The 15,066-nt window shown below is 45.4% G+C and overlaps 1 pseudogene; it reads right to left on the reverse strand.

Annotated features, from left to right (window-relative positions):
- Positions 1-4,964: 4,964 nt before the first annotated feature.
- Positions 4,965-15,066, reverse strand: part of LOC140845419 (uncharacterized) — a 40,070-nt pseudogene continuing 29,968 nt past the window's right edge.

The raw sequence follows: 15,066 nt of genomic DNA on the forward strand, positions 1-15,066 counted from the left end.
AGTTTGAAAAAGACAGATGCACCCCTATGTCTATCGCAGCACTATTTACAATAGCCAAGAAATGGAAGCAACCCAAGTGTCCATCAGTAGATGAATGGCTAAAGAACATGCGGTACATATACACAATGGAATATTATCCAGCCATAAGAAGAAAACAAATCCTGCCATTTGCAACAACATGGATGGAGCTAGAGGGTATTATGCTCAGTGAAATAAGCCAGTCGGAGAGAGACAAGCACCAAATGATTTCACTCATACGTGGAGTATGAGAACAAAGAAAAACTGAAGGAACAAAACAGCAGCAGAATCACAGAGACCAAGAATGGACTAACAGTTACCAAAGGGAAAGGGACTGGGGAGGATGGTTGTGGGAAGGGAGGGATAAGCAGAAAAAAAGGGGCATTGCTATTAGCAGACATAATGTGGGGGGGCACTAGGTGGGCTGTACAACACAGACAAGAGAAGTAGTGATTCTATAGCATGTTACTACACTGATGGACAGTGATTATAAATGGTATGTGGGGGTGACTTGACGATCGAGGGAGTCTAGTAAACATAATGTTGCTCATGTAATTGTAGATTAATCATACAAAAAATTATAACAACTGAATAAAAAAATAAAAATAGAAACTATTATCATTTAAATTTTAAGGAGGGATTAAACCATTTCCAGATAAGCAAAAGCTGAGAAAATTTAGCTCGCACCACCCATCTCTACAGTGTATTTTGGAGGGACTGCTATAGATGGAAGTGTTCCTAAGGTTAAATAGCTGTCACCAGAGGTAAGAAAAAGGGACAGACAAAGACTACAGAATACCATACCTAATACATAAAGAATAAGGAGGGAAAAAAAAAAACAACCTTTAGATTGTGTTTGTAATAGCATACTTAAGTGAGTTAAATTAGATGCTTAGGTAGTAAGGAAGGCACCCCTTTACCTTTTGGTAACCACCAAGCTAAAGCCTGCAATGGCAATAAGTACATACCTATCGATAATCACCCTAAATGTAAATGGTCTGAAAGCACCAATCAACACACACAGAGTCACTGAATGGATAAAAAAACAAGACCCACGTATATACTGTCTACAAGAGACTTGCTTCAAACCCAAAGACAAACACAGACAAAGAGTGAAGGGATGGAAAAGGTATTTCATGCAACTAATAGGGAGAAAAAAGCACGTGTTGCAGTACTTGTATTGAACAAAATAGACTTTAAAACAAAGAAAGTCACAAGCGACAAGGACGGACATTACATAATGATAAAGGGGTCAATCCAACAAGAGGATATAACCATTATAAACATCTATGCACCCAACACAGGAGCACCTACATATGTGAGACAAATACTAACAGAATTGAAAGGGGAAATAGAATGCAATGCATTCATTTTAGAAGACTTCAACACTCCACTCACTCCAAAGAACAGATCAACCAGACAGAAAATAAGGACACAGAGGCAGTGAACAACACATTACAACAGATGGACTTTACACATCTACAGAACTCTCCACTCAAAAGCAGCAGGATACACATTCTTCTCAAGTGCACATGGAAGATTTTCAAGAATAGATCATATACTAGGCCACAAAAAGAGCCTCAGAAAATTCGAAAAGATTGAAATTGTACCAACCAGCTTCTCAGACCACAGGGTATGAAACTAGAAATTAATTACACAAATACAACGAAATGGCCTACAATCACATGGAGGCTTAACAACATGCTCCTAAATAACCAGTAGATCAATAACCAAATAAAAACAGAGATTAAGCAATATATGGAAACAAATAACAACAATAATTCAACAACGCAAAATCTGTGGGACTCAGTGAAGGCGGTGGTAAGAAGGAAGCATATTGCACCACAGGCCTACCTCAAGGAAGAACAACAATCCCATATGAACAGTCTAAACTCACATTTAACTAAATTAGAAAAAGAAGAACAAATTAGGCCCAAAGTCAGGAGAAGGAGGGGCATAATAATGATTAGAGCAAAAATAAATAAAATTGAGAAGAAAAAATCAACAGAATCAATGAAAGCAGGAGCTGGTTCTTCGAGAAAATAAACAAAATAGATAAACTCCTAGCCAGATTTATCAAGAAAAAAAGAGTCTACGGACATGAACAGAATCAGAAATGAGAAAGGAAAAATCACTACTGACACCACGGAAATAAGAAGATTAGAGAATACTATGAAAAATTATTTGGTAACAAAAAGGACAACCTAGAAGAAATGCTCAACTTTCTAGGAAAATGCAACCTTCCCAGGGTGACCTAGGAAGAAACAGAAAACCTGAACAGACCAATGACCAGCAAGGAAACGGCACCGGTAATCCCAAATGACAGGGACGACAGGAGCCTCAGGAAACAGCTGTTACTCCTGGAGGAGCTGCCTCCGGCGGCCTCTCCCCCGCCGCCCCTCCGCGGGTCCCACCCACCCTCGGCTCAACCGGCCCTCGCCCCCGAGGCCGCCGACGGAAAACGGCGCACAGGGCAAGACGCCCGCCGGCCTCCCCGTCTGCGCGGCCCGGCACGGCACCTCCGCCTGCCGACCTGGACCGGGAGGCAGTGGCAGGTCGGCGTCGTGACTCCAGGCTGGGCCCCGGGAGTCCCCCACCCGCGTCGGCCGCCCCCGGCCCCGCGCGACCCGCCGAGCCCCTCGCACGGCCGCCCCCTGGCCGGTCCGCCGCGCCCGCAGGCGGAGGCAGGGGTCCACGCGCCCCGTCTGGGCCCCGCCGCCACGTACCTTCCGGCCCACAGAGCCGTCGGTGTCGCCTTCACCCCTGAAGCGGGGCCCGCTCTGGACGCTCCGCAGCAGGTCCGACGGTGCAAGGCTGGAGGAGGCAGCGCTGGACGAGCGCAGGTCCGGCCGGGGCGGCGGCTCCAAGTCCGGGCCGATCGCCGGTGCCGCCGGTGCCTGCGCGCCGGGAGGAAGGCGCAGCCGAGCACAGCGCCGGTCCACCATCAGGGCTCCGCCGGGCTCGCTGCGCGGGCGGGACGCGGCACGGAGGCGCCCGGACATGGACAGCGGACCGGAGCACGGACTGAGCCGTGGGAGCCGCTCCTCCTGGCGGCGCTCGCGAACCTAATGACTCTTCAAAACGGCGGCTGCGTCGCCTGCAGCTGTTCCCCAGCCGCCGAAGATACAGGTTTCTGCGCGCGCGCCCAATGGGTACCTGCCCCGCGGAACCGCTCCCTCATTGGCCTGCAGTGCCGTCAGTCGGGGCCGGGACTATCATTTTGTTCCATGTACTTTCTAATTTTTCATGACATGTCCAACGTGTTATTTTAATTAATTAATTTATTTATTTATTGTGGTGTCGTTAAAACACAGTCACATGAGCAACAATGTGGTTACTAGATTCCTCCCATTATCAAGTCTCCCCACACACCCCATTACAGTCACTGTCCATCAGCGTAGTAAGATGCTAGAGTCATTACTTGTCTTCTCTGTATTTACTGCCTTTCTCGTGTCCCCCCGCTACCTTATGTGTGCTAATCGTAATGCCCCTTTTCCCCCTTATCCCTCCCTTCCCACCCACCTCCCCAGTCTCTCTCTCCGTTTGCTAACTGTCAGTCCATGCTTGGGTTCTTTGAGTCTGCTGCTGTTTTGTTCCTTTAGAAAGATATCTAGGAAATCTCCAGTCACTTGAAAATTAAGTGACTTAATAACACGTGAGTTATTTAAAATACCCAAGAAATGGAAGCTACCTAAGTGTCCATCAATAGATGAATGGATACGAAAGGAACAAAACAACAACGGATTCACAGAACCCAAGAATGGACTGACAGTTACCAAAGGGAAAGGGACGAGGCAGTGTGGGTGGGGAGAGAGAAGGGGAATGAGCGGCATCGGGATCAGCACACATAATGAAGGGGGGGGGGAGGGCGGTACAACACGGAGACGACCTGGAGTGACTCTACAAGTACCAAATGATTTCACTCATATATGGAGTATAAGAACAAAGAAAAACTGAAGGAACAAGAAAGCAGCAGAATCACAGAACCCAAAAATGGACCAACAGTTACCAAAGGAAAATGGACTGGGGAGGATGGGTGGGAAAGGAGGGAAAAGGGGGAAAAAGAAGGGGGCATTATCATTAGCATGTATAGTGGGGGGGGGCTTGGGGAGGGCTGTGCAGCACAGAGAAGACAAGTAGTGATTCTACAACATCTTACAACGCTGATGGACAGTGACTGTAATGGGGTTTGTCGGGGGGGACTTGGTGAAGGGGGAGCCTAGTAAATATAATGTTCTTCATGTAATTGTAGAGGGAGGGAGGGAGGAAGGAAGGAAGGAAGGAAGAGCATCAGAGTTAATACCATTACCTTTGTGGTAAGATACAGCTAAATTGAACATAGTGCTCCACTTACTGTTATAAGGCCACAGATTAACTGTTGAATAGCCTTAGTTTCTTCACTTCTAAAATAGGGAAGGATAACAGAGCCCACCTCATAGAATATAATTTAACATGACTAGCAAAATTCCCATTGCACAGGACATACACAATAAGTATTAGCATGTATCTATTATAAGTTCTTCCTATAAAGCATGAACTCATGAAGGTAAGTTTTCCATGGAGATTATAGGACCAACCTTAGATAGGCTGGTGAAGACCAGACTCTATTCAATACCCTGGAGATGTTACTTTTACAAAGGCAATGTGCTATAAACAATGTTTTCCCTTCTATTTATTTTTCCAGTCAGCTCACACAATACACTTCCTGTTACTGAGAGCACCAGTAGGGAAGCTCACTGTAATTAAAAGATTGATCTTCTGGAAACAATGCTTAATAACAGGCATAAAAATGTGTGAGTAATTCTGCATTTTAAAACACTGTCCTCAAGTTAATTTAACCTGAGCTGTTTGTGCACCACATGGAGAGTCTAGAATCAGTACGTACAGGCTGAAATCAGTGGACCACAGACAAGAGGAGACAAACTCCAACTGGCCACTTCATTGAGATCAGGGGAGCCTTGTGAAAAAAAAAGCAGGTGAACACACATTTTATACGCAACAGATGATAACAGTTCAGATTTGCAATGACATTTTTTTTGTATTTTGCGTGTTCTCTAAAGGAAAAATCTATCTTTATGCATATATGCACATATATTAATGTGTGTGCAGCAGGTATAGTGGGAAAAACAATTGGTACATTGAAAAGACAAAAATAAAAGTGGTTCTGAGCAAAAAAAAAAAAATACTCAACAAACTATTAGCACACCAAATTCAAAAATACATCAAGAGGATCATATACCATGACCAAGTGGGATTCATCTCAGTGATGCAAGGATGGTAAAACATTCGATAATCCATCAACATCATCCAGCACATGAACAAAAAGGAGGACAAAAACCACATGATCACGTCCACAGATGCTGAAAAAACATTTGACAAAATTCAACATCCATTCATGATAAAAACTCTCAACAAAATGGGTATAGAGGGCAAGTACCTCAACATAATAAAGGCCATATATGACAAGCCCACAGCCAACATCATACTTAACAGCAAGAAGCTGAAAGCTTTTCCTCTGAGATCGGGAACAAGACAGGGATGCCCACTCTCCCCACTGTGATTCAACATAGTACTGGAGGTCCTAGCCACGGCAATCAGACAAAACAAAGAAATACAAGGCATCCAGATAGGTAAAAAACAAATCAAACTGTCACTATTTGCAGATGACACGAGATTTTACATAAAAAACCCTGAAGACCCCACACCAAATCCACTACAACTAATATCTGAATTCAGCATAGTTGCAGGATACAAAATTAATACACAGAAATCTGTTGCTTTCCTAGACACTAATGATGAACTAGCAGAAAGAGAAATCAGGAAAATAATTCCATCACAATTGCGTCAACAAGAATAAAATACCTAGGAATAAACCTAACTAAGGAAGTGAAAGACCTACTATACCCTGAAAACTACAAGACACTCTTAAGAGAAATTAAAGAGGGCACTGACAAATGGAAACTCATCATATGCTCTTGTCCAGGAAGAATTAATAGTGTCAAAATGGCCATCCTGCCTGAAGCAATCTATAGATTCAATGCAATCCCTATCAAAATACCAACAGCATTCTTCGGCGAACTGGAACATAAAATTCATATGGAACCACAAGAGACCCCGAATAGCCAAAGCAATCCTGAGAAGGAAGAATAAAGCAGGAAGGATCTGGCTTCCCAACTTCAAGATCTACTACAAAGCCACCGTAATCAAGACAATTTGGTACTGGCAGAAAAACAGACCCACAGAGCAGTGGAACCCAATAGGTCTAGATATTAACCCAAACATACGTGGTCAACTAATATACCATAAAGGAGCTATGGACACACAACGGGGAAATGACAGCCTCTTCAACAGCTGGTGTTGGCAAAACTGTACAGCTACATGTAAGAGAATGAAATTGGATCATTGTCTAAACCCATACACAAAAGTAAATTTGAAATGGATAAAAGACCTGAATGTAAGCCATTAAACCATACAACTCTTAGAAAAAAACACTGGCAAAAAATTGGACATAAACATGAGTGACTTCTTCATGAACATATCTCCCTGGGCAAGGGAAACAAAAGCAAAAATGAACAAGTGGGACTACATCAAACTGGAAAGCTTCTGTACAGCAAAGGACACCACCAATAGAAAAAAAGGCATCCTACAGTATGGGAGAATATACTCATAAATGACAGATCTGATAAAGGGTTGACATCCAAAATATATAAAGAACTCATGCACCTCACCAAAAAGCAAATAATCCAATCAAAAAATGGTCACAGGAACTGAACAGACAGTTCTCCAAAGAAGAAATTCAGATGGCTAACAGACACATGAAAAGATGCTCCACATTGCTAGTCATCAGAGAAATGCAAATTAAAACCACAATGAGATATCACCTCACACCAGTTAGGATGGCCACCATCCAAAAGACAAACAACAACAAATGTTGACGAGGGTGCGGAGAAAGGGGAACCCTCCTACACTGTTGGTGGGTAGGTAAATTAGTTCAACCATTGTGGAAAGCAGTATGGAGATTCCTCAAAAAACTGAAAATAGAAATACCTTTTGATCCAGGAATTCCACTCCTAGGAATTTACCCTAAGAATGCAGCAGCCCAGTTTGGAAAAGACATATGCACCCCTACGTTTATTGCAGCACTATTTACAATAGCCAAGAAATGGGAGCAACCTAAGTGTCCATAAGTAGATGAATGGATAAAGAAGATGTGGAACATATACACAATGGAATATTATTCAGCCATAAGAAGAAAACAAATCCTACCATTTGCAACAACATGGATGGAGCTAGAGGGTATTATGCTCAGTGAAATAAGCCAGGTGGAGAAAGACAAGTATCGAATGATTTCACTCATCTGTGCAGCATAAGAACAAAGAAATAACTGAAGGAGCAAAACAGCAGCAGACTCACAGAACCCAAGAATGGACTGACAGTTACCAAAGGGAAAGGGACTGGGGAGGATGGGTGGGAAGGGAAGGATAAGGAGAGGAGAAAAGAAAGGGGGCATTACGATTAGCATGCATCACGTGTGTGGGGGGGCACAGGGAGGGCTATGCAACACAGAGAAGACAAGTAGTGATTCTACAGCATCTTACTATGCTGATAGACAGTGACTGCAATGGGGTATGTGTGAGGGGAACTTGGTGATGGCGGGAGTCTCGTAACCATAATGCTCCTCATGTAATTGTAGATTAATGATACCAAAAGAAAAAGTCTCAGGTGGGTAACTGTGGTCTTCGTAAGTTTCCACCATGGCGGACCGTGGCCACAGTCAAGAAGTGCAGAAGGTGATGGAGGAGCCCATCATCCTCAGATATTTGCAGAAGAGGCCTCAGATTCAGAGATGGCTTTTTGAGCAAGCGTATATGCAGATGGAGGGTTGTTTCATTGGCTTTGCTGAGCACAGGAACCTCAGATTAGATGGTGTTGAAGAGGTTTGTTTTAAACAAAGTTTTAAGACAGCACCTGGCTTGGATCGCGCCCAAAGAAATGTTACTACCCTGCTCCAAAGCGTCTCCAGGCAGAAATGATCAATGACATGAGAAACTGATGGAAGGCAACCCATTTGCTTTTTAAAAGGTGTACTTTGTTGGGAGTATAGTCCTAAAACATTTGTTCATACTGTTTTGATTACCCTTGTGTTATGATCAGATGGCATTATGTGTTGTGGGATTATTTTTATTAAAAAAATCTCAGATAGCTTCTTGGGCCTCATCCTAACACAGGCTTGAGGTACTAGCTGTGTTTTCTTTTGACACACATTTATGTAAGATATGTATATTCACTTAACATCTGAAGGCATCTTGCTTGCTAGTCATGCATGCGCCACATTATCTCACTTAACCCTTCTAACGTCCCTTTGCTCTTACTACCATTATTTTACATATGAGAAAATGGAAGCTCAGGGGTGAAATGATTTGTCCAAGTCTACATGGGAAGACAAAGCTTGCTTTGGAGAATGCTCTTCTGCAGCAGACAGAATTGTGACCTTGAAGCTATGCTATGTTTTCTAACTTCCTTTACAGTTCAGCCCTGTTGGTAGGTAAATTCTCACCGATGGGATGTGAATGCAAGTTATATGTGTGTCCCCTCTGGGCTGAAGCCTCTAAGACAGAAGACCCATCTCCCTCGTGCTCATTTTCCCCTCTCTGTTTGCAAGCTGGAATTTGGATGTGCCTGTGACCCAGTGTGCAAACAGCCCGAATGTCTGAGGGATTGATGGAAACCAGACCTAAAATGTCTGCACTGGAGCAGAGCTGCCTGCTGACCTGGAACCAGAGAGATAAGTAAATGTCTATCTTGTTTGAAATATTGCATTTTGGGATTCTCTCTTTTTTATTGGCACTTCAGACCTCTGTCCTAACAAATACAGTAATTGCTTCTAGAGGCGAGGTGCTACGCTAATGACAAGGTGGCATTAGCTTCGCGGCTGGGTGGTGAGGACACAGGTAGTTCAAGCTGGAAAGCTGGGTATCCTCCTTAGGTGAAGGCCAAGGTCAAACTATAATCATTGAGAACTTGAAAGATAGTCCAAGTGGCTTTTGAGCTTGCATGAAGTGATTCAAAGGAGCAAGAGTATCACTTATGGACTGGCTGCTTCTTGCACTATTTTTGCAAAGTATTAGAAGAAAAATATGGAGGCGGGGAACAAGAACTGGCCAGTAGAGAGAGAAATGTCTACAGCAGAGAGTCCTCAGAGCTGGAGAAGCCATATGATCCTGAGCTGTAAAACAGTGGTCAGTAAGGCCATTGCTTTCTGTAGCATAAGTGGCTGATTAGCTTTTGATTGCTGAGGCACCCGTTTCAAAACAGGGCCATTTTTTTTTCTGAATCCCAATAAAACTTTATTTACAAAATCAAGTGGTGGGCCAGATTTGGCCCACAGGCTGTTTGCTGACTCCTGGCCTAAATGATAGCTCAGATTGTTCTTCTCATTTTTTTTTTCTTAGAGTCAGGTGTAAAACATAACGATTCGATATCGGTCTGTATTGCCATATGACATAATAAGTCTAGTTAACATCCATCACCAGACAGTGTCACAGTTTTTCTCCTCTGAGGAGACCTTTTAAGATCTATTCTCTTAGCAACATTCAACAATACAGTATTGTTAACTATAGTCACTGTGCTGTATACATGATATCCCAGGACTTTTGTTTCATAACTGGAAGTTTGAACCTTTTGACCAGCTTCACCCATTTTCCCCACAACATGCCCTCTACCTCTGGTAACCATCAATCTGTTTTCTGTATCTATGAGTAATAATTCATCCATCTTGAGTACACATATCGCCAGCTATGTGACACAGCTACAAGCAATACAACCAGATAAGGAATTAGGCCACCCCCACCCGTGAAGTTCCACTTTTAGAAAGCCCTGGGGAACCACGATAACTGACCACATGAATGACCCCACTTTTCCCTTCCCGAAACATAATTCCCACTCTTATGCTTTAGATTCATCAATAAAGAGTGAACCACCGAAACCCAAACCTCACCCACAGACCCTACTAAAGGCAGAACCCGAGTTCTGTGCTGTCTCTCTCCTTCCCCTGCTGCGGGAACCGCGGGAACTATGGACAAGGAGTCGGGACACCGAGATGTTTGGGGAAAAGCGGCGTTTATCAGTGCCAGCACTGGCTTGGCGGATTCCTATCCACAGGGTGAACCCCCAGTGCAGCAGGGCCGTGCCTTTTATACACTCACTGCAAGGTTAGGGGGGAGTCAGCACCCAGAAACTGCTGCAGTGGGAGCTATGGGGTCACTATAGGTGTATTCAGGATGCTAGTTATATTTTAATCTATTTCAGTAAAGGTTACTTGGATACCCTATTATAAACTAATGGGATTCCATGACTATGATCAACAAGCTGTTCAGTCCCACTGAGTCCCACTGAGAGTGCGGGAATACACTGTTCCGTTGTTTCCGTCCCAGGCACCCAGCCAACCTGTGATTCCTCCACATTCCCGAAGCCTCAACAGAAGCTGTCTCCTTGGCTTCCTAACACACCCTCTCTCCCTCCTTCTCTCCCCCACCCTGCAACCTTGTCCTGTGGTCCCCGGGTGTGCCACGTACTCTCCAGGACTCCTGAGTAATAAACCTTCATTCGCAAAGTCTCCTGATGGTGGCTGCTGAGGTGCGTCCTGAAGTCATAGTAAGAACCAAAGGGCCGGTCCAGCCCCAGCATTGGCTGTGGTTGGGGAAATGTCTGCGGGGCTCCCACAGGTGGTACAGGCCCAGATGAGCACCCCAGGTGTCCCTAGGCAGAGCATCACTATGGACAGGCCAAGACCAAAACACCTTCCCACCCAAGACCTTTGCGTCAAATGACCTCAGGTACCCACTGTGAGATGAGAGAGACCTGAATACAAGAAAGTGAAAAGTCTAGGAAAGAACTTCCGGTGTGGTTACTGACTCAAAGCAAATAGTGTTCTAGAGAATTATCTGGAAACAAAGAGCTGAGCCTGTGCCTGCTTGAGCCCTGAATACCCAGGCTCCCTCTCGATGCCAGCGACTCCATCAGTGATGGCTGCAGAGTTCCCAGAAGGGTGTCTTTCTCCATGTTCACTTCAAATGTAGCCACAGAGGATACACAGGCCGGAAGAACATCTCAGATGGCAAAACCAGAGACCACACAGACGAGCGAGTCTCCCACAGAACACCAAGGAACTTATTCCACTTCATGAGCAGGGAATGCTTAAATAAATCCTGCCCGTGAGATGGATCGTTATTGTGGAGTTGTGGCTGGCCTTGTATTGGACATTGGGTGAGGGGAGGGCCAGATCAATGGGCTTTTAATTTACAAACTACTGGACCAAGGGAGAAGCGTTCCACCCTGATGAAGAAGATTGTGTATCAGCCAGAGATTCAGGAATCTGAGCTTAATGGGACTCGATGGGACTTTGGGTTGGGGCAGGAAACAAGTGGATTCTATGGGCAGAAAGAAACATACATTCATGTCTTTGGTGGCCAGAGGAAGGAATGTGGACTGCCGGCTCTCCACAAAAATTTATCCTCTCTTGTGTGATAACAGAATCACAGCCTATCAACGTGGCAGACCACTACCACATTTCACTGCCTCTCTTGCAACTACATGTAACCAAATGTGTAATGTGAAAACCACATGGTACTTTAAGATATTGGGCTTGCTTCCCCTGTGTTCTCTGATCATTTATTTGTAATCTCGAGTTCACAGCTTCACTCTTATAGACAATAATAATGTCCTGGGCAAGAAATAAACCATACTGTACCTGAATCTCTGAATGTTTTAAAGCATCAGAGTCAGCCACCGACCTAGAACTCTGTTATATGAAGGAGATATAAACTTTTGTCTTATTTGAACCATATTCCTCTAGAGTCTTATTTTCTAAGCAAACGTTATGGGTTGAATTGTGTGCTCTCCCAAAATTCATATCTTGACGTCCTAACCCCCAGTATTTTGGCACATGAGCTTATTTGAGAATAGGATTGTTGCAGATGTAATAGTTAAAATAAGGTCATGCTGGAGTAGGGTGGGGCCATAATCCCAGATAACTGGTGTCTTTATAAAAGGGGAGATTTTGGAGATATACATTTAGGAACAGAAATGTATATAGTGTGTACACAGGGAGGATGCCATGTAAAGATAGGTCAGCAGCATACAAGGGACACTAACGATGGCGAGCAAACAAACAGAAGCTAGGGGAGAGGCATGGCACAGGTTCTCCCTCAGAACCTCCAGAAGGGACCCACCTGCCAACACCTGATTTTGGACTTCTGGTCTCCAGACTGAAAAATACTAAATTTCTATTATTTAAGCCACCTAGTTCGTGGTAATTTGTTGCAGAATCCCCAGAAAGCTAATACAGCAAGTAAGCTATTCTTCCTAATATGGAAATTAGTATTAGAAGTGGGGTGCTACTATCATAAAAACGAAAAGTTGGTCGCATTAGCTTAGTGGGCTGGCGGTAAGGGCACAAACATTGCAGGCTGGAAAGCTGGTCACCCTCGCCATGCCAAAGAATAACATTCAGTAATATCATCACCTGTGATAACCCAAAAGGGATATCGCATGTCCACTGAGCCTGTGTTTCTAGAAGTAACTGGAAGCATTAGCCTGTCCCTGCGGGTCAGCGGCCTCTGGCTGCAATAGCAAGGAATTGCAAGAAAGAGATGATCTTAGACAAGAACTGGCCATTTTTCAGTCAGAGATGTCACAAGATTGGAGCTAACAGCTTCCTGTCCCCAAAACTGTATAGATAGGGGTCTTGCCTCCTGCCCAAGTCAATTGTTTCAGAAGACCCGTAACAGAGAGTAACAAAGATGTAGGCAGTTCAAGGAAGCCAATACCTCAAATTAAATAGACACAAGAACTCTGGCTAGAAAAGAACAATGGGCGTGACACGTTCCTAGCAGTGGAACAAACTAGAAGTAAGTAGACTAGATGTTTCAAAGGAACTATGTTGTTACAGTCTCCAAAATCTTATGGAACTGTGCAGGGAAGTTCAGTTCAGATGGGCACTGTATTGGGTCCCTCAGGCATCCCATGCGGTGGTTGCAGAATAAAAACTGGCTTCCTGCTGATGAGGGCCCCCAGGGCACCCTTCATGTCCTTGTTGCTTAGGCTGTAGATGAAAGGGTTCAGCATTGGCGGGGGGCTGACATAAACCCCAATGAGACACCACAGAGATGAGAGCCACAGGTGGAGAAGGCCTTCCTCTGGCCTCTCGTGGATGGGATCCTCAGCACAGCAACAAAGATGTGCGCGTAGGAGACCAAGGCGGCCACAGAGCGGTGATGATGGGCAGGGCGCCCACAGCGTACACCATCATGTTGTTGAGAAAGGTGTCGGAGCAGGCCAGCTGCAAGAGGGGGCTGAGGTCACAGAAGAAATGGGGGACCTGGTTGTGGGCGCAGAATGACAGGCAGGTCTGTAACATGGTGTGTGGGTCGGGGCATTTCTGAAGGCTGTGGTCCAGGATGCCAGCACCACGAGGCCACAGAACTCTGGAGTAGACATGGCAGAATGCAGACGTTGACAGATGGCCACGGACTGGTCGTAGGCCACGGTGGTTAGCAGGAAGCTGTCGAGGCCTGCGAACCAGATAAAGAAGAGCATCTGGGTCAGCCATCCATCACAAGGGGTCCCTGTCCTGACACGTGGTGGGCCAACATCTTGGGGATGGTGGTAGAGGTGAAGCAAATGCCCACAGAGGCCAGGTTGGCCAAGAAGAAGCACATGGGCTTACGGAGCCGGGCATCAGTGGCGACGGCCAGGTTGAGAAGGTTCCCCAAGTCCTGTGACCGAGTACATACTCAGCAAGAGTATGGACAGCAGGTGCTGTTGTTCAGGCTCCTCTGAGAGGCCCAGGAGCAGGAGCTCAGAGACCCCAGTGCAATCTGCCCCCTCCACAGTCATCCCGGATCAATCAGAGGGGAAAACAGGGTTGCTGCCAGGGGGCCTGGCTAAACCATTGGCTGCCTCACTTCCATCAGTATGCACACCACCGCCTCCCTACAGCCCACCTGCGGGGTGTCACCTGCAGCTTGGTGGACAGCTCCCAAGGGGACTACTTCTTACCTCCATCCCCCATATCTCTATGCCCCCAGGGCTTCCTCTGGCTGTAGGGGCAGGCTCGGCCTGCACCCTGGGTAACAGGGACTTGCTGGGAATTGTCACCCCCAGGATGACTTGTGGCCAGCGAGAGGCAGGGCTAGTTGGGTGAATCTCCCGGCCTCACGGCTCCTGAGTTGAGGCAGTTCTGGAGTGTGTTGTCTCAGGGATCCCTTGAAGGACCAAGCTCCCTCCTCAGCTGCCCAGAGCAGGAACCCGCTTATCCACACGCCCCTTCCCCAAACGCTCACTGGGACTCTTTGGAAGCTCCCACATAAACTACGTGCATTCAAGTCCTTGACCCAGAACCTGCTTTGGGGAGAATCCAGAATAAGACTCAAGGATTTCAAAATTTCTTCCATCTTGGAAAGAATCCCTTCTTCATCCCAAATAATCCTGTCCCCCTTCTCTGCTCCTTGAACCTCAAACCTCCTCAGAAACGTTGCCTGTCCTTGCATGTTAAGAGCAACCAGCACCTTCTATTGTTAAATCAAGGCCATAATACAGCCAGTATGCACCAGCGGAGTTGTCTCATTGCTGAAATCTGGGAACATCTGGCACAGACTGGAAAATATCCTCACAGTACCTCCAAGGGGTAGGAAAATCAACTAACAATACAAATTATAATGTCAACTCAACATTCGAAGTTAACTGTTGTTGAATGTCGCCACGAGCTGCGTGATAGATACATGGGCGACATCTGAGAAACACCTGCAAACGTTTTTGCCAGTTCCGCCTTTGCCACTGTGAGCAGCGTGGCTGTGTGCTTATGAAATGCTGTGTGTTACCAGAGAGGTGGCGACTTGTCATAGCCCTCAAGTTTTGAGGTTGGTTCCGTTTTTGAGTAGGTAAGATTTACTTTGGCTTTTGACTTTGTACGGTACTTTTTGCGTACGTCGTACGTGTGCAATACTTTGATAATTACAACACGAAGTTTATAATAAAACATTAAGAGAA

The sequence above is a fragment of the Manis javanica genome, chromosome 13, assembly GCF_040802235.1.
Source record: "Manis javanica isolate MJ-LG chromosome 13, MJ_LKY, whole genome shotgun sequence".
NCBI lineage: Eukaryota > Metazoa > Chordata > Mammalia > Pholidota > Manidae > Manis > Manis javanica.